The 27,434-nt window shown below is 46.3% G+C and overlaps 1 long non-coding RNA gene across 2 annotated transcripts in view; it reads right to left on the bottom strand.

Annotated features, from left to right (window-relative positions):
• Window positions 1-97: 97 nt before the first annotated feature.
• The window catches only part of LOC146206141 (uncharacterized), a 195,608-nt gene continuing 168,271 nt past the window's right edge, over window positions 98-27,434 (bottom strand). The window contains exons 3-4 of one of the 2 annotated variants that reach the window (XR_014704363.1): window positions 3,336-4,172; window positions 98-241 (exon numbers count right to left, since the gene is read on the bottom strand). This is a non-coding gene — a long non-coding RNA (uncharacterized LOC146206141). Of the gene's footprint in view, window positions 242-3,330; window positions 4,173-27,434 lie in introns of both variants that reach the window. The other variant, XR_014704361.1, reaches the window with a different exon arrangement.

Here is a 27,434-nt window from a genome sequence, read left to right as displayed (position 1 = left end):
CAGTAACTAAGCAGAAGCACCTGTCCCCACAAAAGCTGCTGAGTACATGCACACATTATATAAGCGTGTCCTGTTTCCAACAGTAATTTGCAAATCATGAATTTTTATAGGATAAGTGTCACATGACATATCCAAGTACATGCACATGGGCAATAACAAGGTGAAATAACAAACGTCTTTATTTCTAAAGACGAAATGCAAAAGATATGTGTCGTGTCTTGTACTCTTCCACATGGCCATGCTAGAAAAGAGCAGAAAAAATGGTATTGTTAGTTTCATAATTTCATAAATGCATTGTAAAACAGTGTAGTGATATCCAGTGCAATAAAAAAGTAGCACATATAATTCACTAGGCAGATATCAAAGAGCCTTACACTTATCTGTAACACTAGTTTATAACCTCTACTTGGCTTGAAGGCATATATGAATATTGCACCAATAACTGTGTAGTAGGGAATATGCCATTCTCTACACCAGGAGTGTACTATTAGCAGACAATGAGAAATGAGTCCATGATAATAATGCCTGACCAAAGCACATGCATCACAGCTTAGCTAAAGTGAATCAAGAACATGGCTAACAGGTTTTGAAATCAATGTAAAGAATATCAGTCTACAATGAAAAACTCAGGTGAAAAACTTGTGAATTCACAGTTGAATTTTTTTGCACACGCAGGATGGAAACTGCTAACAGAAAAAAGAAATGTTAGAATTATGATGGGAAAAGTCATGTAAATAGATTATATCCTGAAGCTGTCCATGCAAAATGTTAAAAAAAATATATAACTGAGGGATCCGAACAGCTCTAGGCACCACTCTGCATAGTTTCAAGGAGTCTGAGGGAAAAAAATAAAGGGCTGGCTGAAAATTAAAAATTGGTCAACATATTTTAGCCCTTTTAAGCAGCTAAGGTTTATAATAACAGCACATAATGCATGAGCTCGCAATAAGTTCATGAGTTCGCAGATACCATGAAAAGTAGTAATCTCAAGCATCTGAGAAAACGAGGCCTAGGTAAAAGTAATCACGCAAATCTAGTTCAGCCCATGAGCACATAAAAATTGGGTATTCATTAAGTAGCTTGCCGGTGAGACAGAAATTAGAAATTAAAATGATTAGTGAAAAAAAAAATGAAAACGAGTGCATAACAGCGATTAGCAGATCCAAGAATTTTGAGAGTTACGTCAAATGTTGGCTAGCATGTGCTGATGAAAAAATTTTCTTTCGGAGCATTACAGTCAAAAGTTTATTTTTTTTTTAGGCATATGAGATAACCTTGTCATTAAAAGCATGGTTTTTCACTTCATACAAAAGTTGTTTTATTCTGCAACGAATTTCTGGCAGATAATTAAAGCCTCATTGCATCACAGACAATGCATAATAGGGGCACATATATACTAAAGAGTGGCATTTTATTCCTGAAGGTCTATTAACACCAACTACTGCTGCTAACCGAGACCAACAGAAGTTGCACTTGGAAAATCTGCTAGTCAATGTTATTTCTCACATACTAATGTGCTTCCAGCTCCCAAAATACTTTGTGGTCACAACATTGGCATAGGAGTGGAAAGATTGAATAGCATTGCATTGTGGCCTCTGAGCTTCTCTGGGTTAAGTCTGGTTGTGAGGCAAGAACAAAGTCGACAGAGTTCATGCCCCGACTTGGCATGCAACCTTTTCTGCCATACACATAGCAAGGCCCAAGTCGCTGTAAAAGCATATAGTACAGCAATGACAGCCATCACACGTGCCCATCGGAGGAAGCTAATTTATGTTCTGAGGAAACACATCCCCAGAATTCTATCAAAAGCTTCAATCATTTATTGCCAAGGTTTAGCTTTGGCACCAGCGAGAATTGTAGGCTTTGTATTGAGGTTTGATTTTTTTTAGGAATGTGCCATCTCATATTTCTGTTGCCTAGTCATTTCATACAGCCTGCTGTTGATACACTTCCCCCTTTGTACAATGTGTATACAACCGCAGCTCAGAAAAATGCTGTGCACAACCTTAGTGGTGTATTTCAACCTACCATTTTCTTTTCACATATATCTCATATCTTGGTCAAAATGGGACAGAATACCAGCAGTTTAGTAGTTGAGGAAAGCACCTTGGCATAAAATTTGTTGTGCATCTTCATATTGCGGGAAATTTCATGGAGATTAGGATTTATTTCACGCACTGTCTTCAGACTGCAAGCCTCAAACCTGGTTGGCTTCTTTTTCCTTTTGGAGAAGATATGCTGCAACACTGCAGATGATGTCTGAGCGTAACCCACTTTCTCAAGAAGTTCAAGCTAGACTTCAAAGGTGTTATTCAAGGAATGTGAACAAAAAAGCGATCTGTATGAAAGCTTCCATTAAAAGCTGATAAAATGTGGAACAGTTGCTAATTTTCTTAAAACTATACTGACCAAAATCTTTCCACAGTTTATGAATGACAGTTTCAAAACCAGAATAATTATCTGCTGAAAGGAAGTTTATCCTGGTCTTTCCAAAAAACACATCTTCTGCAATGTCAGTGTGTCTACAGTAGAAGGTATAAGAAACCAACAGAGGGTCCAAACAATGCATCTGTAAGACACTGCATGAAATTTGTTCCTTATCTCTATTACATTTCCCACAACATAAAGATGGGCCCCAGATGGTATCTTTTTTCCACCTCTAATCAACTGTTTAGAATCCGTACCCTCCTACACAAGAAGTGAGAGATATGTGAAAAGAAAATCAGGAACTGTACATTGAATGCACCAGTAACGTTGTGTACAGCCTTGCTCTTACCTGTGGTTGCATATACATTCGACAAATGAGAAAGTGAATTTGACAGCAGACTGTATGAACATGAAAGAATAAAAACAATGAAAGATTGCACCTTCTATACAGAGGCAACAATCCTGGCACATGAAGAAAAAAAAAAAAGCTTTAGCAAGAAATAATTGAGATCATGTAACTAAATGTTATGAGCAATTAAGCACTGTTTCAGCTTTACTTTTGAGCACAGACCCAAGACAGCCACATTTGACCTTATTGATGTCGCTCCCCGTTACAACAGGGCACGCAAAATAAATAGCTAAATAAATACGCTTTTGCATTGGCATTTTTAATGTTTGTTTTGCTTGAAGTAGCTTTAGTGTCAGTTACCTTTCAATCTACCTTGCTGGGACACTTTTTACCCAGCTGACAAGCCAATTTTCTTGTTGATACTTTTGAATTATTCTATGACAATTTTGCTACGATGGACATTCCATACTTTACTGTGTGGGCGATTCCTCTGCCCGAGGCGTGCGCACGACAAAACACACAGTGGGCCGTGTAACAAACATTCTTTATCTCACGTTACGCGCGGGAGTCGTCGAGGCCGTCCGGGGTCGTCGTCCGGGTGGCTGCGGGTCGTTTCCGTGGAGAGCCGGGAGGGAAGCGGGAGCGACGAGCCAGGGACCAGGAAGCGCCAGGGACCAAGAAGAGGCGAGGCGGCGGCGCGTGCCTTCTTTTATAGCCCCCTCGCGCGGGACCGGTTATCCCCGCGCGAGCGGGGAGAGGGAAACAGGCACGCGCGCAGGGAGCATTGGGAAGTGGCGCGGCCTTCGAAAGCGCGGCGCGCCACGAGCCCTACATCTTCCCCCCCCTCAGCGTCCGACCCGGGCTCCGCCAACAGCCGGGCCATGTCCATGTCCGAGCCCGGGTCGGCGTAAAATATGAAGCCTTGTCGCCAGGCTCTGGCGGGATGCCATGCCATCTCAGCTGGTCCGTGGAAGCAGCAGGCATGGCGGGACTGTTCCGGCTGGTCCCTCTCCGGCAGCGGCCACATCCTCGGGGTCACAGCGCAGCTGGGCTCGGCCACGGATACGCCTGGCAGCGGCCCTGAGCTGCTATTCTACATCGCTGACCCCTCTCCACGTGGCGCCTTGCTGGATGTACATTGCAGCAGGCGTTTCCGCCACGGGCACACCTGGCTTCCTGAGGCCTGTACTCCAGGCCTGGGCAGCGGGCTCCAATCCAACTCGTTGAAGACGGCCAGCATGGCCGCGCTGGTCACGATGATGGGCCACCAACCACTACAAACTAGGGGGGTACCCCCTGTTTAAGTGGCCCCTCCTTGAACCATGCGCTGGGTGCGGTTTCCCGCCCCAGCGACGGTAGTTCATCTGGCTGCTGCAAAATCTTATCAGAATGCATTCTGAAAGAAGCAAAGACGTTAGACAAAGTAGTGCACTACCTTGGCCTTAGGTTATAGCGTCGGTTGCGAACCGGGTTGCTACCTGTACGCCTTGCTTGACACTCTCGTGCCACGTGGCCCGGCTGGTTGCAATTCCAGCAAAGCCGATCGTTCACCTGCCGCGCGGTCAGGGGATGCCGCGTTCCACGAAGCGGTTGGGGACGTATTTCCCCTCTCTCCGCGCCTATGCGGACGTCGCTGGCGAGCCCAGCTCGACGCCGCTGCTCGAACGCGTACGGGTCAAGAGCGCGAGGAATATCGGAGCCTTCCGCTGGCCTTTCCTGCCCAATCGTCATTACGTCTGCGCCCCTGGCGCGCGGCGCGGAGTCTTGGCCTCCGGCCCAGGCGCATCGCGGCTCTAGCGATTCGGCTGGCCTGGGGGGTGGCTGGTAGCGCAATTCAGCGAGTAAATCCGCCTGTACTACCTTCGCTTCCTGTGCTAGGGCCTCGAGGTTTGCAAAACCACGTCCCCGCAAATACGGCTTGAAGCGCGGATGGCATTGCCTCATCACGCGCGCGACCTGTTCAAGATCGGTTGCCGTGGGATCTGCCCTCTTGTAGAGCTCCTGCATTGCGCGTACATACTCGAGGAGGCTCTCCTCTGGGTGCTGTGTGCGCAACGCTAGCTCCTCAAGCATCCGGCGTTCGTAATCGGGCGGCAAGAACTCGGCGCGGAAGCGATCTGTGAAGTCTGCCATCGACTGGAAGGCCGGCTGGCAGCGTCTCCACCAAGTGGTTCAGGCTACACTACACTCACGAAAACGCCCCTTCGCCAAGCTCTGCTGCCAACTCCAAGATCACCACATTTCACTGCGCCTCCAGCCGCCGCCAAACCATCCAGAACAACAGGAAATCCCACACCGAATAACCCCACCTGCCCATCATCAAACCGCCCGTCCCTACTACCGACGCCTGCTGTGCAAGGCGGTACATCCCCGGTCTCCACTTCGACGCGGCCCCGATCCCGGATGGATCCACTCTCAGCTGCAACACTTGGATCCCAGCAAGCTTCATCCACCATTCAGGACATCGGAAATGACGTCAACACGCCCACTCCAAGAGACCCAACGGGACACCAACAGCCTCCTTCCATGAAAACGACCGTCCAGAGAGCGCCGCTACACCGAAACAAAGTGTTGCAGCACGAGACACCACACTCCGGCACCCAAGCTCTACATCGAACTGCCCGTCCCTACTGCCGACGCCCATGGGGAAGGGCGACACGTCGCCGGCTGCCACGCCGAAAACCCCGGGACCACGGATGGCTCCAATGTCGGCACCAATGGGGCCGGCACTTGGATCCCAGCAAGCATCAGTCACCATGCAGTGCTTCGGGGATGAAGCCACCACGCCAAAACAAAGGTATGACCTCAGACGACGCTGTGGCTCAGCCCAACGGCTGAAGCATACACTCTCGAAATTTTTTAAAGTTAAGAAAAATAATAGACAAAAGAATCAGGCACGAGCTCCACGTAAAATCCCTTCGAATATATCTGAAATCGGAAATTGTACCGAGAGGACTTACTCTATCTCTAACCCCATCGATGAATAACCTTTCGGAATCCCATCGACTAGCATGGACCAAAGAACTACTCGGGGCATCTTTTAAACTTTTGAAAATAGCAATTGAGCACTTCGAACAAACGTTGGCATCATTAAACTTCGAGGAGAGGCGGGCGCGTCACAACATGTTGCTTTCAACATCACAGGCAACCGAGCTTGAGGTCTTCCAGTCTTGCAAAATTGAGCAAATTTGGACAAAGAAACTTAAAAAGTTCTCCCGGAATAACATAATTGTTGATGCAAACATAGACCCTACAAAAGAAATACAACCAGGGAGCCACATACACCCATCCAACGAGAACCTCAAAACCGTAACCGAACACCTAACCACATTAGACCAAACACCCGAGGAACCACACCTTCCAGAAATTATGATTAACCTCTCAAACTCTCAACTCACCTCCAATGAAAAGTCCCTTTTGTCACGCGGCCTAAAATTCTGTCCAAGTAATAGAAAGTATAATGAATTTCAATTATTCAAAGATCTGGATAACTTTTCTCGAAATCTTAGACTACGTGAATACTTTTTCGATAAACCAAACTCGAGTAATCCGCACTTCCCCCGACCTCAGGAACCGTGGACGCCCAAACCTGGTAGGGAAAAATATCTTGACATGTATATAAAAGCAGTACAAGGGGATATTCTTCAGGCCTTTGGGACACGCAGATCTGGCCCACCTAACCTCACAAGGAAAGAACGTAATGCATTAGGCTCACTCGGCAAACGAACTGACATTGTTATTAAACCCGCCGACAAAGGTGGAGGTATAGTCATTTTAGACAAAGACGATTACATTCAGGAGGGCAACCGTCAACTCAATAACCCAAAATTCTATAAGAAACTCTCATCGAACCCCACCGCTGAACACCGGAGCATCATAGGAAAAACTCTGACTAAACTAACCGATGAAGGTGAATTACCCCTACGTGTAAGTAAGGCACTGACGCCAAAAAATGCCTCAGCGGGGCGCTTCTATATGCTCCCGAAAATACACAAAGAGAATTATCCAGGGCGACCTATTGTTTCCGGTATCGGCACACTCACAGAGCCAATTTCAGATTATATCGATTCCCTAATCAAACACATACCTCCGAAACATCCATCTTACATACGCGACACCAATCATTTCCTGAGAGAATTATCCAATATTACCTTCCCTCATGGCGCTTTTCTAGTCACCCTTGACGTGGTGTCACTTTACACTAACATCCCACATGACGACGGAATCCAGGCCATGATCGGAGCATACGAGAAATATAAATTTTAGACTCTCCTAGTCCAAGTACCATCGAGACACTAGCCAATCTGGTCCTTAAACTTAACACTTTTGAATTCAACAACTCATACTATCTTCAAACTAGTGGTACAGCTATGGGCACCGAAATGGCTCCAAATTACGCAAACATATTTATGAGCAAAATTGAGTCCGACTTTCTGTCCTCATGTGCAATCAAACCAATTTTTTACAAACGCTTTCTGGATGACATATTCATGATTTGGACCGAAACAGAGGACGAACTCGTAAAGTTTATCGCCTCATTCAACAACATACACCCTAGCATCTCTTTCACACACACCTACTCAACTAGTAAAATCAACTTCTTAGATGTTCTGGTTCGAGTTGAAGGGGGCGCATTAATCACTAGCGTTTACAAAAAAACCCACAGACAGACAACAATACCTTCACTTCAAAAGCTGCCATCCACGCCACTGCAAGACTTCAATCCCATACTCGCAAGCTATCAGATTCAAACGTATTTGCTCAAAATTCATAGATTTTCAAGAAAATGCTAATCGCATGCGAGCAACACTAGAGAAACAACACTACCCGCCCTCTATCATCGAAGATGCCACAAAAAAGGCTGAAATAAGTAATCGTCATCACACCCTTGCGGAATCACAGCCAACACCACAACACTGTAATCTCATTCTAACCTTCGCAGACAATATCCCAAATATTAACAAAATCCTTAAAAAACATTTCAATATCATAGAACAAAGTCAACGACTTTCCAAAATATTCTCGACTGCTCCTCAGGTAACATACAGAAGACCAAAGAATTTACAAAACCACGTTGTCCACTCAACTGTCAATAAACCGAGACCTTTGGGTTGCACGTCATGCGGAAAAAGCCGATGTCAAATCTGTAAACACATGCAATCCACAGCACTAGCTAAAAGCACCCACTCAAACTTCAAACATTTTATACGAGAAGATTTAAATTGTGATTCTAGCAATGTTGTTTACATGCTCGAGTGTGGTGACTGTGGTATGCAGTACATTGGCCAAACAGATAATTCCTTCCGATTGAGATTTAATAACCACCGCTCGCACGCTCAAACCCTTCCCAACCTCCCCCTTTCGAAGCACCTTCGCAAGGAGGGACATGAGTTCGATAATCTTAAAGTCACAATATTACAGAGTGGCTTCAAAAACACTCGTGAGCGCGAACAACGAGAATCATATTTCATTTTTAAATTTAATACTCTACAATAGGGCTTAAACGAAAACCACGGGGTCCTGTCCTCTCTTCCGATGTCACGAACACAGGAAATGTGCACACCTGGCCAAGTCGTCTGAGGTCATCACCTTTTTTGAATACCAAAGTGTTGGTGTGTTCTGGTCTTGTCAGAGCCACTTACCTCCTACCGCCCTCCCCCCTTTCTGTTTTCTTTCGCTTGCTTCCGACACTTTTTTTTTTTTTTTTAAGCTAACACCTTTCCTTATCCACCTCCATCCCCCCCCCCCCCCTTTTTCTTTTTTTTATTTATTTTTTTTATTTATTTATTCATTTTTTTTCCCCTACTCCCACTCTTCGGCCGTCGTGGCCAGGAAGAGTGAAAATAGCCCGCATTCTTTCGCAGCAGAGACTATGCATCCAGGCACCTGTGTCAGCGCAGTTCGACAGGCCTGTCCAGCACCTGCGATGCACCTGCGATGGCACACCTGGACATCATCCTTCCCTACTGTATCTGTCTCTTTCCTCTGTCTCCCACGTTTTGTTTCCCTACCCAGGTGTGGTCTATGTCCAAATGCTTAAAAAGCCGCAACACTATCCAAGAAGATTCACTCTTGAGAAAGATCGGTCTCCGATCGAAACGTCGAGTCTAATAAAATGTTTCTTTAAATGAAGCGTACCCTTCGCTCTATTATATATATATATATAATTAAATTTTGGGGTTTACATAGCTAAGTTAGCGAGGAGGCCTACAGTAATCTTATGTAAATCCTGGGCAGAGCTACTGCGCATTGTCATGAGTACGACTTGTATATCACTGGTGTTGAAATATCTGCCGAAATCTATTTTGTAGCCGCAGCCGTAAACTGTAGGGTAATCGATTACCTTCAGAGTTGAACAGGCAGGCATCGTCAAGGGTGTCGATTAATTTTGCGTCCCTACCTTGAAAGGAATTGAGGACCTTTTTTATGCTATCCTCGGAAGTTTCGACAATCTATCAGGACATTTGACTGCCAGTATGGTCGAATTATTTCATGAGCCAATTGTTTTGAGTTACGCCTAAGCATAGGCTTGTGCCTTCTGCGTGAGGTTTGATATTTCGATTTACGTTTCTGGTTGAAACGTTGCTTTTTCCGCGGACATGGCGTCTGGAAGGAGAAGGTTATCTGCTGGTGGTCTGTCTTCCCATGTTTGCAGTGTGCGTGTGGAGTTTTCTCCGATCTTGTGTCGATGACAAGCCCTTTGGGCCATGTTTCGTAGTTTTCAAATTTTACGGTGAGGTTTTGGATCTCCGCAGCATGAACAGCGTCCATAATTTGGTGCGAGCTTGCCGCCAACATGTGTGTTGCTTGCTAGAGGTACGGCTAATGTGAATTAGGTAGTTTTCGATTTCTATGGTTACCTCCGTATATTGCCTCTTTGTCAGGTGGTGTGTGGTTATCTTTTCATTCCAGCAGCCTGAACCCGTTACACGAAGACCGTTATGAGGTCCCAACCGGCCACTCCTGGGCGTTAGTTTATAATTCTGTGATCCCGTGGCGTATTGCAATAATTGGTGAAATCGCTTCTTCGAACACCACGCTTACATTAAAAAATTACAAGGGTCGGAACTGCTAGGAAAAAAGGTTAAACGTGAACCACTTTGCTGTCGCGAACATCGGCTCGCCCGTCAAATTTCGCCGGAGCAAAATGTCCAACTGCCGCCCGCCTAAAAACAAAACACACACACACACACACGATATAAATACTTGTACGTCCGGACCGAATACTGGATGCCATTTCGCCAACAATTCTGAGACGAGCTTCTTTGCGGTATTAACTTGTTTTCCTTTGAAGACTGAACTAATAATTGCACGGTGGTGTCTCCGAAGCTGCTTCGCCGCATGCACCGTAGGTGAATCTAGAGAAACCGTTTCCCCGTTAGTGTCGTATAGTTACAGCACATAAACGTAAAATAAAGACAAGAACAACAGAAAGGAGGCGAGCAAGCAGCCCGGAGGGACCGCGCCCCCCGCTGTGCACGCGCTCCTCCCTTCGCCGTCCGTCTGTAGGCATCTGATTGTGCTCATGCGGTGAATGCCGAACTGTCACCAATACACACCAAAAGGCAGTGGCGTATATGTGCCAGCTCCGCTTTCAGAGACTAGATCGCGCTTTCCAATACTTGCAAAAGAAAAAGAAAAAAACCAAATGACCGCACGGGTAAGTGGAAAGGAGGGTTGGGCTATGGGCCTCTGAAAAGATGCCAAAGAAAGAGCCTAATGTGAGGGAGAAGCCTGTTCTCTTTTCGGCAGTGTACGAACTTAATTGACATACAAGAAAATATATATAAATAAATACCATGTTGACGAAAGTAATAACAAATATCGCACACTAAAACCAGAAGAGAACTGCGCTTCCCAGAGCGTATAGAAGGTTTGAGACATCGACTTAATACTGCATTCCTCAGTGCTAGCATGTAATTAGCTTCATATCACGTACATCAAAATTGATTTTTAAAGAAAAAAACAAATATATCAAAAAATTATTCCGACATCTGGCCACAACAATTTTCATCCGATTGATTTGTCCGTCTCGAGCAGGCGGGAGCACAAAACAGACACGTTCAGTTCGCCACACCAATTCGTCCGTCTAGACACCAAAATGTCGAGCCGGAAACCATCTCAGTACTTTAGAGCTCATAAAAACATGTAGGAGAACGCTTTTCTCTTTTTGTTTTCTGCTACTGAATAAAACATTTCAAGAGAAACCTGATATTATGAAGTTATGAATCCCTTACTCCCCTCCTTCCTCCTGCATTGCTTGATTGCACTAGAATTTCAGAGGGAAATAAAGGGCCTTAGCGGAGCGAAATCATTTTTTTTCATTGCGCTTTACTGCATACAAGCCCCATATATTTTTTTGTCTCTTCTATCTCGGCAAATGGTTAACATGTGCAGGCTTTTTCCTGTATACCAGTTGCGTCTTATAAGCTGTGCCGTCCATTTCATCCTGTTGCATGTTTTACCGCTACACTAGCACTTTTCTCACCTGTGAATCTGTTAGAAGAAACAAGCAGCGCAAGACCAAAAAGAGGTTGTTCTGGAGAATACAAGAATATAAATTTACAGGACCGGAATATAGAACGATAACGTACAATTCGAAAGGGAGGACTTCGATAAAATGCCCAGATGGTATTGTGTCGGTTTTTCTGGTTTGTTCATGTTTTTTTTTTATCTGTAAGTATCACGTCCCCTAACAATTTCGCTGCATCATTTTCTGTTAAGTTTCCGTGTAATGTACAGCGGGGTCCTTTATCGAATGTAAGGCAGCAGCCGTGACGTTAGCGCCTGGAAACGGGCACGCACAAGACACGGTTCTAGTCCGCGCCGTCTGCGCAAAGACAATTTGCTTCGCTTTTTAGTTTGCTGGTTTCTTTGCGGCATCGGACAAAAGCACCGCAGGTCAACGTGAGTTATGTGCTCTGCGCGCTCCTGGGTGTTTGAGCCTGCGGCAAGCATCGGCAAAACACGTCAGAGCAAACGGTGGTGGCTGGCGGGGGGCGTGAGGAGTTCGTGAAGTAAAAAAAAAAAATATCTTCTTCCAAGTAGACCAGAGGGAAGCGTCCTCGGGCTGCGGACATTACGGTGGAATTCCGAAAGCTGGGCAGGGGCTGCGGCATCCGGTCGTCCGAACGGGGGGTAACCAAACACCGAGAGTCGGCGGGCACACCGCGGCAGTACGCTCGAGCTCCGCGTCAAAAGGGGCGCCCTTCGAAGAAAGCCGCGGCAACAGCAAAAAGCCTGGACCTCACAATTTCGACCTCACACAATGACGACCTCACTCAACCTCAAACGCACGCGTGAGGTTGAGGCCCAATTTCGTGACCTCCCTCAAAAAAGTTGGAGCTGTCACCGACCTCACCTCAACCTCACCTCACTCCGTGAGGTTGAGGTCATTTTGAGGTTGAGGTCGACCTCATGAGGTTGCCCACCTCTGATCGACAGTGTCCATGTAAGCCTTTCTCGCAAAGGTATTTGCTCTAATGATGTTGAGATGGCATGCCCTACTCAGAAGCGCCGTGCTTCAACCTCACCCTCTAAGTCCTCCATTTCCCATACCAAAACTAAAAAAGCGCCTTCCAAAGTTTTACAGCAAACCGATGTGTTAAAAGAGACTGCTGCGGCCTTAATTTTAGGTAAGTAAACATGGCAGGTATACATGTTCTGCAGTGGAATTGTCGCTCTATTGTTTCTTCACTTCCAAATTTATATCTTCTCCTTTCAACACATAAGCCAGACATAGTGCTTTTGCAAGAAACCACTGCTCTCCCCCGCAAAGTTTTTTGACGCATAATTTTTGTAGCACTTTTATGTTTCGGGGTCACTGTCATCATCATCACTTTTTCTTCTAACTTTTCACTACGGTAACTACGAAACTGGCGCCGGTAACTGCGAAACTGCCGATACGGTGAAAACGCTGTGCTATAAACGCGTTCTGCGTTTTGCAACGCTAACCGGAAAGTTCGCTGTATGGTAACACGATAAACTGTAACCTAAACACGGTAACAATACGCTATATCTCTCTATTAACTTTGATATCGTCAAATTTATGTCGCCGGGCAAAAATAAGCAAAACAATAATGAATCCTGAGTGTGAGATTTTGGCTGTAGTTATCACTTTGCCGCATTGTGGCCCTGTCACAGTTGCTAACGTCTACTGCCCCACAGGTGTACGTAGCACAGACTATTTTGACAGACTACTTACAAATTCTAATAGGGTCGTTATTGCAGGTGATTTTAACTCGCACCATACTCTTTGGGTTAACTACTCCGGCGCATGTGGACAGCTGTTATGGACGTGGATGTCGGCAAATGCTGTGCGCTGCTGCAATTCTCGGGCTATAACCTTCATGCGCGGAAATTCGCGGTCTGTCATCGATTTATCCCTGGCAGCAGGTGGGATAGGTATAGGAGGATGGTCAACAGTAGACAGTGGTACATCTAGTGACCACTTTCCAATAACATTTACCATCATGATGAGCACAACACGAGATAGCACTTTTGACCGTAAACTAGTAAACAACGCCAAATATGCAGCTTCGCTACGCTCCTCCCTCAAATCAAACCTTTGTTCATGTAGGACCGACAAAGCACAAAAGGTATTTTCCTCAATTGCGAATGCTACTGTGGATTCCCAGTTCACTGTGCGGTCAGCAGTAAACAATAAGTCGCCATCCCCATGGTGGAATGACGCGCGTGAGAAAGCCTTCCGCCGTAGGAAAGCAGCATGGAAAAGCCTTTCTTACAACCAGAACCCAGTAAACTGGATAAACTACAAATTTTGTTCGGCGTCATTTAAAAAAGCCATAGCGCAGGCAAAGGACGAGTACAACGAAAATTTAAATACTTATTTGTCAAACCCTAAGCACAGGAAGGCTTTGTATCGTTTCACGGAAATAGAAACTCTCACCTTTCTCAGTCATTAAGTTCAGTAGTGTTGTCTCCACAGGAGGCAAAGGATGAGTTGGAACAAATTGCACAAGGGCTAGCATTACGTTTCCAGGAGCAGTGCAGAGTTCCCTTGCACGCTCCCGTTTCCTGCTCAGACTATGTTGAGGTTGAAAGGTCAGAACTCCTATCTATGATTTCTTCCATTAAAAACTCGGCACCAGGTTGGGACGGGGTTACGGTAGGTATGCTCAAAATTTTAGCAAATGAATTCACTCAGGATCTCCTGGATCTGGTTAATGAATCATTAGAATCTGCATGGCTGCCGCACGTCTGGAAAGTGGCAAAAATTATATTGCTCTTGAAAGACCCTGGAAAGGATTTCATGTTGAAAACATTCGGCCGATAGCTTTGACTTCGAATCTAGTAAAATTAATAGAAATAATTGTGTATGGCCACCTCACAAAGCATATCTCAGAGGTTAATGCTTTGAGTTCTTCCCAGATTGGTTTCCGCAGTGGATGCTCAATATGGTCTGCACATGTAGATTTAGAAAGCAGGATTCGCCTTGCAATGTACAACAAGGAGGTATCAGGATTAGGGACGCTCGATATTGCTAAGGCCTATGACAGCATTGAACATTCAATTCTACTTAACAAGTTGTCATTATTACGTCCTCCGTTCTACATTTATGCGTGGATCAGGGAATTTTTGAAAAGGACGAGAATTCTTTTGCACTGATGGCTCATTAATCTCAGACAGCTATGCACAGACAAGAGGGGTGCCTCAGGGCTCTGTGCTCTCCCCACTCCTTTTTAATATATTAATGTGCGATATTCCGGTTCACCCTGATGTCACTGTATATGTATATGCAGATGACATAGCATTCTTCGCCTCTGCAAAAGATATTCATGACCTATATCGTTCACTACAGGCTTACCTAAATGCACTTGAGGTCTGGTTGGACAAAATTAAATTGGTTTTAAATGTGTCCAAAAGTAGTGTGCTAGTTTTTAAAACCATAACACCCTTATATATTTCGTTAAACTACCGCTCAGATGTCTTACCTCAAGTGGAATCAGTGCGGTATTTAGGCATCACGTATGATGCTAGTATGGATTGGAGGCTTCACATCGTCTAATGTTCGGAAAGGTGAGCGTGTCCTTGGTAGGCTGATACGGATAAGTAACAGGAAATTTGGTATGCGTCGAGATACTCTTCTGCTTTTGTACAAAGCCTATGTGAGACCGATTCTGGAATTTTGGCTGCATTCTTTTTTCTGTGTGTCCAAAATATAAGCTGCATCCTTTGCTGCTTTTAGAAAGACGGGCGCTGCGCCTCTGCCTAGGGCTTCCACAGTCAGTCTCTACCACTGTTGGGTACTTGGAGGCCCGCATTCCGGACCTTAACTCCCGTTTCCGGCTTCTAAATGTCAGATCATTCTTGCGATCATTTGAGGCTACTCCAGATATGGCTATACCTATTTTTGTGTCAAATCCCGCCCTCTTTTTCACTCACCAGTGGCCAAGGGTCTGCAAGCCCCAGGTTGTTTTCACGCAGAGCATTTTAGCAAACATTGGTGTGGACCTTGCTACTATATGTCATATTGGTTGCTCAACGTCCTTTGTGGATATAAATTATGATTCTATATTTCCATCTAATGTGAAGCACTTACCCTCAAGTCTAATATCCAGTCTCCTATGTGAATACTGTGAAAGAAGGCCAGGTCCAGACGGCAAGGCAAGGTATATCGTGTCAGCGTTTAATCTGATGGAGAAAACCCAAGCGCGCGCCGGAGCCGGCGCCGCGGGACGATGATGATGGTATATACAAGAGGAAGAAGCTCATGGTATGTACAAATGAAAGAAGATCCGTGGAGGGCTCACAATACCTTGAAAAGTTCCCTGATCATACTGTAATTGCTACTGATGCGTCTGTGAGGGCGCACAAAGCAGCGATTGGAATTTTTTCCGAGTCTCTTTCCTGGAGTTTTTCGGTGCGTGTCCCGGATTACACACCGATATTTCTAGCAGAGTTTATGGCAATTGGTCTAGCACTACTAAAAATTCCCTGCAGTCAATCAAAATATCAGACTCTCTTTCTGTTTTATTGTCACTGGAGTCAGCACGGGATGCTCTGTTGAGCCGCTCACTAATGTATTTCATACCGGGGTGGGTGAAAGAAATACGCTTCATCTGGGTCCCCGGTCACAGCGGTATTTTCCAGAACGAAGCGGCCGATTTCCTGGCTAAATCAGCTCTTGATGCATCTGTTTCATGTATCATCCCTAATATCAGCATTTTCGGAAAGTCCCGTTTCCAGCGATATCAATACCTAGCCGCTTCATGCAATGATCCTCTGCTATCTACAGCCGAATACCAGCATCTCAGATACTCATGGAAAGTTCGTTCAGGTAAATCACGGCAGTGTGAGACAACGATGGCTCTCCTGAGATGCAGGATTCCTCGCCTAAATCTTTATTTATGTAGATGCGGGATCAGCCCCACAAACCTTTGTGAGGCTTGCGGTGAAATTGAAAATATTGATCCCTTCCTTCTCGCTTGCCGAAGGTTTTCACATCAGGGGAGGGTGCATTTAGAAACTCCAATTGCACGCTTGGGATTTACATTGTCGGTCACGCTTCTACTCTCCTTCGGTGCGAGTGCGAAAGGATTTGCGTTGCCTCAAATTGGTCAGTACTTACATAACTACATCATAGCTACTGACAGATTCCATTGCTAATTGTCCTCAAAATTACAAAATTCCAAATTTTTGCTTCATATTTTTTTTTCAATAACTTTTGTGATTTTAAATCGTATGTTTTTGTTTAGTTGTCAATTACTTTAATACACAAATTCAGTTTGTGTAGGACATTTGGCAGTCCACACTGAACCCTGGCCAATCTCCCTTCGTGGGTATGCGCCAAATATCAAGGAAGAAGAAGAAGAAGAAGGAGAAATGTGGCCGCGAAGTGCATACATGAAATCCGGCTCCTGACAATCTGGGAATAGAAACTCCTGCTGACAATAGACTCCAAGAACCACCGTGGACCGTCAATTTTAATTACATTTATCGACGACAGTTGCCGCGGAGAAATTGCACAAAGTGCTGAAATATAAGTTAATTTGGCATTCCCACCGCCGCTTGGTCAATGAAATGACCGAAGTGTATATTATACTCACGCAAGAAAACAAACAAGTGAAAGCAGGTGAATAGATTTTTATTGCAATTCACTGCTTTCAAAAACAATTTTACGCTTTTGGCCGAATATCCGACGTGCCGAGTAGCTTTTGGATTTTGTACACTGGCTTCATAAACCAGGTTACTGCCAATAAGCTAGAATCGCTCTGCCTCAATTTTGAAAGGCGCCTTTGGTTAGTTACTTCTTTGTAGCTTTACGCTTTCCGCGGCTGCTGGCATGAGACTTGGAACGTCCCCGTTTCTTCCTCCCCTTCTTCGGGGCGCTGCTCTGGGAGGACATACTGGTGGAATGGTGACGGCGCTTTGCTCCGTGCTTGCGTCCGCCGGAGCGCCTTGACGATCGAGAATGGGACCGGCGGCGCCTCATCCCAGACCGCTTTCCTGCCCGACTGCCGCGGGATGAACTGGATCCCGATCGGCGATGGGAACGGGAACGCCTCCTGCTGCCACCGCTGCTACGCGAACTTCTGCGGCTTCTCGCTGAGAGTTTTCTGGCTCCAGCAGGTTCCCGGGACATGCTGCGTGGTCGACGCCGGCTCCCACTTCGCCGGCCACTCTTGACGGTAGCAGCCGAGGAGGGACCTGAAGAGGTGCTTGGTGAATGCGCCATTCGATGCACAGCGTTGGCATTTCCTTCAGGGGGCGAAAGCTCTGACTGGTTGCTGTCTGGTGAGTCCGCTGCCTTTTTTGTCAAGCGTCCCTTAGCAACACGGCCAGCCATCTTCAGTGGTGACTTGCGTTTAGGCTCAGCAGTTGCTTCCTTGGTAGTTTTCTTCGGTCGACCCAGTGTAGGCATGTCAACGGATGCCTTTCCTGCATCAGCCGGCGAGTCGATCCCGACGGGGGCTGTCTTGGCCGCATTGCGTGCTCGCCTTTGCTTGGGCTCCCTGGTGTCGCTTGCCGCCGGGCTCCGACTCCGCTTCTCGGCTTTCTGTGAACTATCGCGGGCATCGCTGTCCATGCTGTCGCCAGGTGATCCTCGACCGATTAATTAGGCTCCAAAGGGTCTGTCTGGACGAAGCCTAGGCCAGTTAGGTCTCGATGTCTGCTCAGCTATGCCCGTAAAGCCTCTGACTCGAGTGCGTGTCGGAGGGGCCTCCCAACGTATGACAGCCGTTGCCGCTGGAGGTCGTGAGCCCCAGGCTCCTCAGTCATGCCAGCCCGTTCCCTCGTAGATGCATACCGGGGATTGGCAAATCTCTTGGCCAGGCGACGCCAGACGCCGGGGAGGAAGGGCGGACCGGAATACGCCCGGCCGAGCGTTCCAGACGATGCCGGGCAGGGTTCTGCTGCGCGTGGCAGCAAGCGGGAGCCGCTGCCTTCCTCGTGCACTTCGTCTTCCTCTAGCCCTTGTGCAATGACGTCTGCAAATGGCAGAATACCGAAACAGTCAAATTCTCTGATCACCATGTGTAACCAAGCGTTTTAAAGATCCCGTAAACAAACTAATGCTGAATAAAAACACCAAGTTCAGACAGTCCCCCCCCCCCCCCAAAAAAAAAAAAAAAAAAATCAACAACATAGAAAGCTAGGGAAATATTTCTTTTCACCTGCTGATGTGAGAAAAAAATTTGCCTTGGATGAGACCAGAGGTGGGTATTTGACCTCAAAAACCTCGACCTCACCTCAAACTCAAAAAGTATTTGGCGACCTCACTCAACCTCAACCTCATCAATTGAGGTTGAGGTCCACCAGGCGACCTCACCTCACTTTTTAGGTGACTATTGGCGACCTCACTCAACCTCACCTCAAACTCTAAATGTGAGGTTGAGGTCGGGCGCTCGACCTCAAAAAAAAAAAGAATCAATAAATTAAACCGTAACCTAAAGCAAATATACATTTCTCGGTAATCCTGGGGTATATATAGGCTAGCCAGAATTTTGTCGTATGAAGGCTGTATTTTACTCCTAATTTTATACTACAATTATTAACCTGGATAAAAGCAGAGAAGCTCTGGACACTACATGTCCAACTCTGCACTAAAGTGGCAATCCTGTCCCCCTCCTCGCCTACCCTTTTGTGGTCGGTTTCAATCTAAGGCCTACATGGGTACCACGTTGCTACGCATAGGCCTATAATGCAATACAAAGAGTTTATCCTATCTGACCCACGTGAATAAGATTCGTATTAGAAATAAAACAAGCCAGTTCTTACTATAAAATGAAAAGACAAATGCTGTTGACCCTAGTGACGACGACTACAATACGATATGCTCTTTTTCTTTTCTTGCCACATAGCCCTAAACAGACAGGGACACAGCGAGACACACGGGACGGGCGCTTTTGTTTTATGGCCTGTCCCGTATGTTTGGCTGTGTCCCTGTCTGTTTAGCGCTATGAGGCAAGAAAACCGACACCAACGCGCCCATGCTTTCATCCTTGCTCTTTTTCTTAATTCGAAAAAAAAATTGATGATTGCCGAGCTTTTTTTTTTTTAATACACTGTAATTGTTTTGCGACAGAATACATTAAATTGAAAAAAATATGAATACAGTCGTGCCTCGTTAGTATGGAAGCTTTCGTTTCCGACCAAAACTGTCCATAAAGCGAGTCATCCATAATAACGAGTCATGAATAAAAACGAAAAGTATGTAATTGAGAAAAAATTTGTAATTAATGGCTGCTGTTATAATGAATTTGGGTATATAAACACAGCCGAGATGTCGATGCTACCCTCTTCTCCATAAATCCGTTGACCCGAAACGTCATGTCTATTCTTAAACCTTGTCAACCATCCTCTTGAGTAGCTGAAGTCAGTAACGCCTAGACAGAGCGTAGAATAATATTTCTCAGTAAACATCTCCCTGTTTTACTGAACAAAAATTTCGTAAGTCATCACAGGTAAAACCTATCAAGACGGAGGGGAGGAAGCACCGATAATGTTGCCGAGGCAGCGAGCCTTCTCTTGAAGCATTTCGTCGCTCACGACAGCACCATTCGCGCGCACATTCCCGAACCACATTAACAAGGATGACTCCATTTCTTCGAACTGTGCTTGGCGCTGTCGGACTGTGGCTGACGCTGCGATTCCGACGTTGAACCATTTATCGGAGTCATCTAGTAGAGATGCTACCGTGGACCTGGCGAGGCTGAGGCCTAGTTGAACTTGGGTCCAGTCTTTCACGGCTTGGATTGACTGAGATTGCTTTTGCCGCTTGTATTCACAGATTTCCCGCTTCGCGCCTAAGTTCAGCTCCATTCTTTTGCGTTTAACTCCCACCATGCCAAAAGTCAGACTAAGTTCAGAGTTACAGGCTCCTGCTTCTTTGCACTCTTTTTCCCTAGATAACCTCCCTAACTTTCCGTTCTTCTGATTCTCTTTCTTGCCTTGTACTGTTTTTGTAAGGAAGCGAGGGAGTCAAGTTGGCAGGCTACTATACAGAGGGCTATCAAACAGCCCTTTCCTGTGCCGTTTGCACGTGTTCCTATGAAACAAACACTGCAAGCTGAAGTACAGTTTAGAACGACGGCTAGCCGACTACGAAGAGCTCAGACCTTGTCAAGGCCGCATCGTTGATTCAAGGCGAAGCCGACATGCGGATCGCTGTGGTGCAAAATGCGGTAGTTCGGCAGCGCAACAGTGACGAAAACCAGGAACATGAGAAGGAAGGGCGTCCAGGACGGGACGCCCGGTCCTGTTTGCGTGGTCGTCACGTTTCTTTTGTCGCTCTACTTCGTGAGTGTGTCTTTACCCTGACCGAAAAGCGTTAACGGCTTCATGGAACACACTTTGTGTTCTGGGATAGAAAAACTTCAGTTCCCACCCAATTTTGGCGCTTGTCTTTCTTCTTATTATTTCTTTCTTACGCTTTTACTGGCCTCTCTTCTGTTCACGTTCAGCAGAATTTATTGCGACCACATGTTGCTGTTCTCCCCACTGCAGCCTCTAGTTGCGGCGCTGCCGTTGCACCCAGAAATCTCCCGGTTCCCTCCTTTTGGGGTCTTTCTTAGTTAGCTGACCTTCGGTTTGCTGTGTACGATCCCTGTCGACCACCCAACTTTTCTCCTCCTCTTCCCTTCTTTTCCGCTCTTGCCCCCCCCCCCCCCCCCCTCCCCCTTCCTTCCTAAAACGACGACACGCCCGCTTTGGTTCTTTCCAACTCCACAGGACTCGTTCAGGCATCCGACCGTATCGGCTGTCGCATAGGTTCCCAACCTACGCCCCCTTCTTTAACTTGCGTTCGGACTCCCCTGCTTTTTTTCAAACAATGTCCATATTAACGAGACAAAAATACATGGGCCGAATAGGCTGTGTGCATTCATCCCATCTCCATTGTTCAGAGAGCGAGTATCTATATTAACGAGACTTAAATACATTGAAAAATCTTCGCCCCTAGAAAAACTGTCCATAATTCGGGTCCTCCATATTAACGGATGTCATATTAACGGGGCACACATTTTCTATGATAGCCACTCATGAAACGACTTGTGAAGACTAAATCCCCAACAAAACAGACAATAGAGGAAAAGACAGCAAAACACCAATTAATCATAAAACGCGGCCAACGCCGAATAAACCTTCAGAAAATTTCGAAGAGGAATGCTGTTTATCTTATGAGGTCACAACCGGCCACTCCTGGGCGTTAGTTTATAATTCTGTGATCCCGTGGCGTATTGCAAGAACTGGCGAAATTGCTTCTTCGAACACCACGCTTACATTAAAAAATTACAAGGGTTGGAACTGCTAGGAAAAAGGGTTAAACGTGAACCACTTTGCTGTCGCGAACATCGGCTCGCCCGTCAAATTTCGCTGGAGCAAAATGTCCAACTGCCGCCCGCCTAAAAACAAAAAATACACACACACACGATATAAATACTTGCTCGTCCGGACCGAATACTGGATGCCATTTCGCCAACAATTCTGAGACGAGCTTCTTTGCGGTATTCACTTGTTTTCCTTTGAAGACTGAACTAATAATTGCACGGTGGTGTCTCCGAAGCTGCTTCGACGCATGCACCGTAGGTAAATCTAGAGAAACCGCTTCCCCGTTAGTGTCGTATAGTTACAGCACATAAACGTAAAATAAAGACAAGAACAACAGAAAGGAGGCGAGCAAGCAGCCCGGAGGGACCACGCCCCCCGCTGTGCACGCGCTCCTCCCTTCGCCGTCCGTCTGTAGGCATCTGGTTTTGCTCATGCGGTGAATGCCGAACTGTCACCAATACACACCAAAAGGCAGTGGCGTATGTGTGCCAGCTCCGCTTTCAGAGACTAGATCGCGCTTTCCAATACTTGCAAAAGAAAAAGAGAAAAACTAAATGACCGCACGGGTAAGTGGAAAGGAGGGTTGTGCTATGGGCCTCTGAAAAGATGCCAAAGAAAGAGCCTAATGTGAGGGAGAAGCCTGTTCTCTTTTCGGCAGTGTACGAACTTAATTGGCATACAAGAAAATATATATAAATAAATACCATGTTGACGAAAGTAATAACAAATATCGCACACTAAAACCAGAAGAGAACTGCGCTTCCCAGAGCGTATAGAAGGTTTGAGACATCGACTTAATACTGCATTCCTCAGTGCTAGCATGTAATTGGCTTCATATCACGTACATCTAAATTGATTTTTAAAGAAAAAAACATAAATCTCAAAAAATTATTCCGACATCTGGCCACAACAATTTTCATCCGATTGATTTGTCCGTCTCGAGCAGGCGGGAGCACAAAACAGACACGTTCAGTTCGCCACACCAATTCGTCCGTCTAGACACCAAAATGTCGAGCCGGAAACCATCTCAGTACTTTCTAGCTCATAAAAACATGTAGGAGAACGCTTTTCTCTTTTTTTTTTTCTGCGCCTGAATAAAACATTTCAAGAGAAACCTGATATTATGAAGTTAAGAATCCCTTACTCTCCTCCTTCCTCCTGCATTGCTTGATTGCACTAGAATTTCAGAGAGAAATAAAGGGCCTTAGCGGAGCGAAATCGTTTTTTTTTTCATTGCGCTTTACTGCATACAAGCCCCATATATTTTTTTTTGTCTCTTCTATCTCGGCAAATGGTTAACATGTGCAGGCTTTTTCCTGTATACCAGTGTATACCTGTATACCAGTGTATGTGAATTCCACTGAAAAATAAAAGCTTGCTTGACTTTTTTGTGAAGAGGTAAGTCCGGGGGAACCATGGTGCCTAATTTTTTAAGGCCCGTTGTGCCCGGCCAAAGCCGCCCAGAAATTCAGCCGGACGCCAAACTTCTCCGGCGAACGCCTCCTCCACAAAATCCGGATACTTCTCTGCAAATACCGGTGCACTGGATGCGAGCCGTGCCAAGGGGAGAGAAGCGACGTGTTTGAACATGAGCTGAGCATCCAGACAGCTCGGCGCCGTGGCCCTGGCGGTGGACCCCATTCTCGCCCCCGGCATATTTGAAGCAAGAGCGCAGCAAGCTCTCCCATTGGCCCTGCGAAAGTGCTGCAGTCGGATTGGACCATTTGAGCGTAAACGGTTTCTCGGTTTGCGGAGACTCAAGTGCTTACATTCGAGACTCCGAGTGTGAGTTCGTCACTAGCGTCCATCGGGAGCAGTTCGCCCCCAGAGAGAGCGGACGTGGCGGAATCTCCCCGGCCGTCGCTGCGCGAGGACAGTCGCGTATGGCTATGTTAGGTTTCAGCCCCAGAGCCGAACTCGTAGTGTAAATGCCTGTAAATAGTGTATAAAGCTTTTTCGTCATCTCACCAGCGCCGACTCGGATTCATCGCTACCGCCCAGGGAGCTGACAGCCCTCGTTCACGAAACAGGTGACGAGCGCTGCGTTACCAACTCCTTGGCACAACCCTGTTGACTGTGGGCTACTGTGGGATAACCTCACCGGCACAACAGGCCGCAAGAACTGGATGTAGTGCGTCCAGTACTTGCAGAGCGTTGTTTGCAGCTGGCGTGTTCAGGCTCGTCAGCAAACTGCACATGGCATTCATCAGGGACGTGAGCATAACGATCACTTGCAGATCTTGGCTGCTGTCAGAGTCCTGTCGTTGCACTGGCTCAATTAGAGGTGTTGGACGTTTGGATGGCAGCAACGTTTCTGGCCTAGTGCGCATAGAAGGTTTCAGTAGTGATGGCCAAGAGGTTTGACAGGCTCCAGGTCTAGCATCACTAGAAGGTGGGATTTCTGCGTTTACTGTAGGTGGTGGCGGAGTTGGACAAGCCATAGTAGCACTTGGCTTGTCATATAGTAGAACCAAGAGAGTTCTTCTTAAGTTGTGGACAACCCAGGGGGCTATGGGACAAAAAATGGTAGGGGTAACATTAAGAGATAGGAAGCGTGCAGAGTGGGTCAGAGAAATAACTCAGGTTACCGACATTCTAGTGGAAATTAAGAAGAAGAAATGGGCATGGGCAGGACATGTAGTGCGAAGAGAGGATAACCGATGGTCGCTTAGGGTAACAAACTGGATTCCAAGGGAAGGAAAGCGTAGCAGGGGGCGGCAGAAAGTTAGGTGGGCGGATGAGGTTAAGAAGTTCGCAGGGGTCAAGTGGATGCAGATAGCACAGAACCGGGTTAAGTGTAGAAATATGGGAGAGGCCTTCGCCCTGCAGTGGGTATAGTCAGGCTGATGATGATGATAGTAGCACTTGGAGCCTTCTGTTCAACGGCATGGTTGCCTTCTTTGTCGATTGTTTTCGGTGCGAGCGACGCCGTCGCACCTTTGCAGTAGCTTCCCTGTGCGCGGAATGATCTCGCACCATTTGCCTCAGTACTGCCCTCTCAGTCTTTAGCCGAGGGCAGTCTCGCGAGGATGAGTCATGGGGGCCCCTGCAGTTGGCACACTTCAAGGCGTTCGCTCGGCAGACATCAGCGCTGTGTGCCTCTGAACATCTGGGGCACACGATGGGGTTGCTGCAATCAGCGCTTACGTGGCCTATATTCATGCATTTCCTGCATTGTAATGGTTTAGGCATGAATGGTCGAACTGAATGTCGAAAGTTCCCGACCTTGACATGCGCTGGTATGCAGTCACCCTTGAACATAAGTTTGATGCATGTTGACTTTCCAAGGCGCTGCACTTGGACTATGGTAATGCTATCAGTCATCGGCTTGATCAGCTGATGTAAGTCAGCGTCACTGATGCCAATGTCAACAATGTAAATGACGCCAGCCGTGGTCCCGCTGGCTTGGAAACTAAGAGGACGAACGCTGATAGTGCCGAGGTTGGTTACTGCGGCTAATTTGTCGAGTGCGCTTCGCTCAGCGACATCAATGGCAAGGATATTTTAGTAAGGATTTATCCTCACGCCTCTGATGGCCTCCGGTACGAGGCTCTCCAGATACATGGAGGTAGCTTGCCTCTTTAGATGCATGTTCTCCGTCTCATTTTGCGGTACAAATAAGGCCGTATGTGCCGGTACATTTTGTGCCGTGATGACCGTAGCTGTGCTCGATGAGGACGACTTGGCGGCTTGTTGGCGCCGTCGGCGTTTTGCTTTTTTAGTGACAACCGGTACGAACCCGTCGTCGTCGGTCGAGGAGCCGTCACTGAGCGCCGAGGACGCATCAATGTCCTGGCTACCTGAGTCACTTGGATGGTATACACTCTCCTCCTCTGGGCGACTGCTGCCGACCAACTGGTTGCTAAAAGAGGCCCAGTGGTCTCCTCGTCCATTGCCGTAGCGAAAGGAAGCGGCACCTCCCTATATATTGCTCAAATTCCGAAAAAAAAAAAAGAGTGCAGAGATATAAGTAGCGTTCCGACACAGAACAACTACTTCCTCCTTCCTGAATTGTCAGGAGCGTTTTTTTATCAAGGAAAGGGGTGACATGTGCATCAGCACATCACTCTCCCTACGAGACACTGATTATAGATTATTAAAGAGACGATAGAATGTATCTACCCTTCTTAATCTGGCAAGTAATTTCCTATACGCATGCGCTCTCTTTCACTGATTGGTGTACAAATGTGGGATGAATCTGTTTCAATAAAATTAGTTGGAGTCAGCGCCCGTCCTCTGTTTTCTTCCAGTGTCCGTGTCTTTTTGTAGGGCTGAATATCTTTTTACGAAAAAAAAAGTTCAGTATATCTCTTTTTTTTTTGCAGGAAGTTCTGACAACACTGCATGGGAGTGCCTTCTCGGTCGTCGGCGCTGTACCTTAGTAGACAACCAGATCACTTGCTGCCATGATTGACTCGTAAGCAAGGCGCCACCAGCATTTTGCTGCACAAAGTTGATTTGGACAAAACAAGTTTGTTGGGCAAGTTGGTGACGGTCTTCAGCGCTGTGTCGCGTCCATATCAAGGTATATCTACCTTGTCCATACTCTCTTCTCTCATACGAGTTGTAGTCATACAAGCAGTTGACAGAACGCCGACCGATCAAGCAGATTGGATACTTGGATCGAGCGGCCCTACAGCGTACGACGTGTAGGTGTTACCATGGCTTGAGAAACTAGCACGACGTTAACCCCTCGTGGCTGGATGCTCTTTCCTCGAGCTGTGCGACTCGCGCCTCAAAGCTGGGGCAAAAGGAATAGCTTCGCGGTTTTTATGCGGACGTGCCGTATGACTTTCGCGGGAGTGCAGGGACTCCAGAACTGTTTTTGAGTGGAGGACAGGCCTTAAGAGTTTGTTCTTATTTTGTTTAGGCACTGAATAAATTTCGTTCTTCTATACTTTTGTACTCCTCAAAGGTGCATTTGATAACACACATAAAGCCTAAATTGATCTGGTTATAATTTTATAACGATGTTCCCACAGGGAGGGATCGATTAAAAAAAAAACAAAAAAAAACTTGCGCATAATCTACTTCAGTTCGTGTATCAATATGCTCATGAAAGGAGGTCTAGGTTTCACAGGCACAAAGAGAGAGAGAGAGAGTAAAATTTCGTTGACGCGATTTTGTTTAATTTGTTTTTCTGCATCACACGTACAGTTCAATGCATTGCCCTATAGGGGCAATACATTTTCGTACGGCTGATACAATCGTATTTTCAATTGGGTCCGGATAATACGATCGCAAAAACGTAATGAAAACTCGTGTTGCTTTGGATTTTTCCCTCGTAGAAGCAGCGAAACACCTGTAGCAAGGTGCGGTAGCAGGACAGTAGTCTCAGTGACGGTAACGCTCGGGCCTATATTTCAGTACTAATTGATTCTGTAATAAAGCATCCTTTCCGCTTTTGTCATTGGGAGTTTGACCCATTTCTTTTTTGTTTTGTTTTTGTTTGTTTTTTTTGTTTGTTTTTTTTTAATTTCGTAGCCTGCCTCAGTTTCGTACACTGGCTGCCTGTAACGCTGGCAATGACAGCCTGCCAAATCGTTGCGCGGAATAACATCTCCACAAGTTTATCTTTGGGCAAGATCTTCTCGGGGAATCACGCTTTGTCGTGGGTGCGGAGCTAAGCGACGAAACTGCGATTCGTTTCTACCAGTTTCAGAAAACTTATACGATGAAAACATTTCAGCACAAAAGGAAATTTTTGCAAAAGCGATAAAAACAAAAACAGTAATTTAGATATCGGCCAGCCACTGGAACGGAAGCGTGGAGCCACGGCCGCAGGTGGTTTCGTTTACTGCATTTTCTTACTATTTAATTTTTAGATACTGTATGATGGTGATAATGATAAGCTTTTTATTTACTC

This window comes from Amblyomma maculatum, chromosome 1 (assembly GCF_055883805.1).
Source record: "Amblyomma maculatum isolate TAMU_Amacu chromosome 1, ASM5588380v1, whole genome shotgun sequence".
NCBI lineage: Eukaryota > Metazoa > Arthropoda > Arachnida > Ixodida > Ixodidae > Amblyomma > Amblyomma maculatum.
Note: the sequence above shows the minus strand (reverse complement) of the source record. Positions and strands in the feature narration are given on the sequence as shown.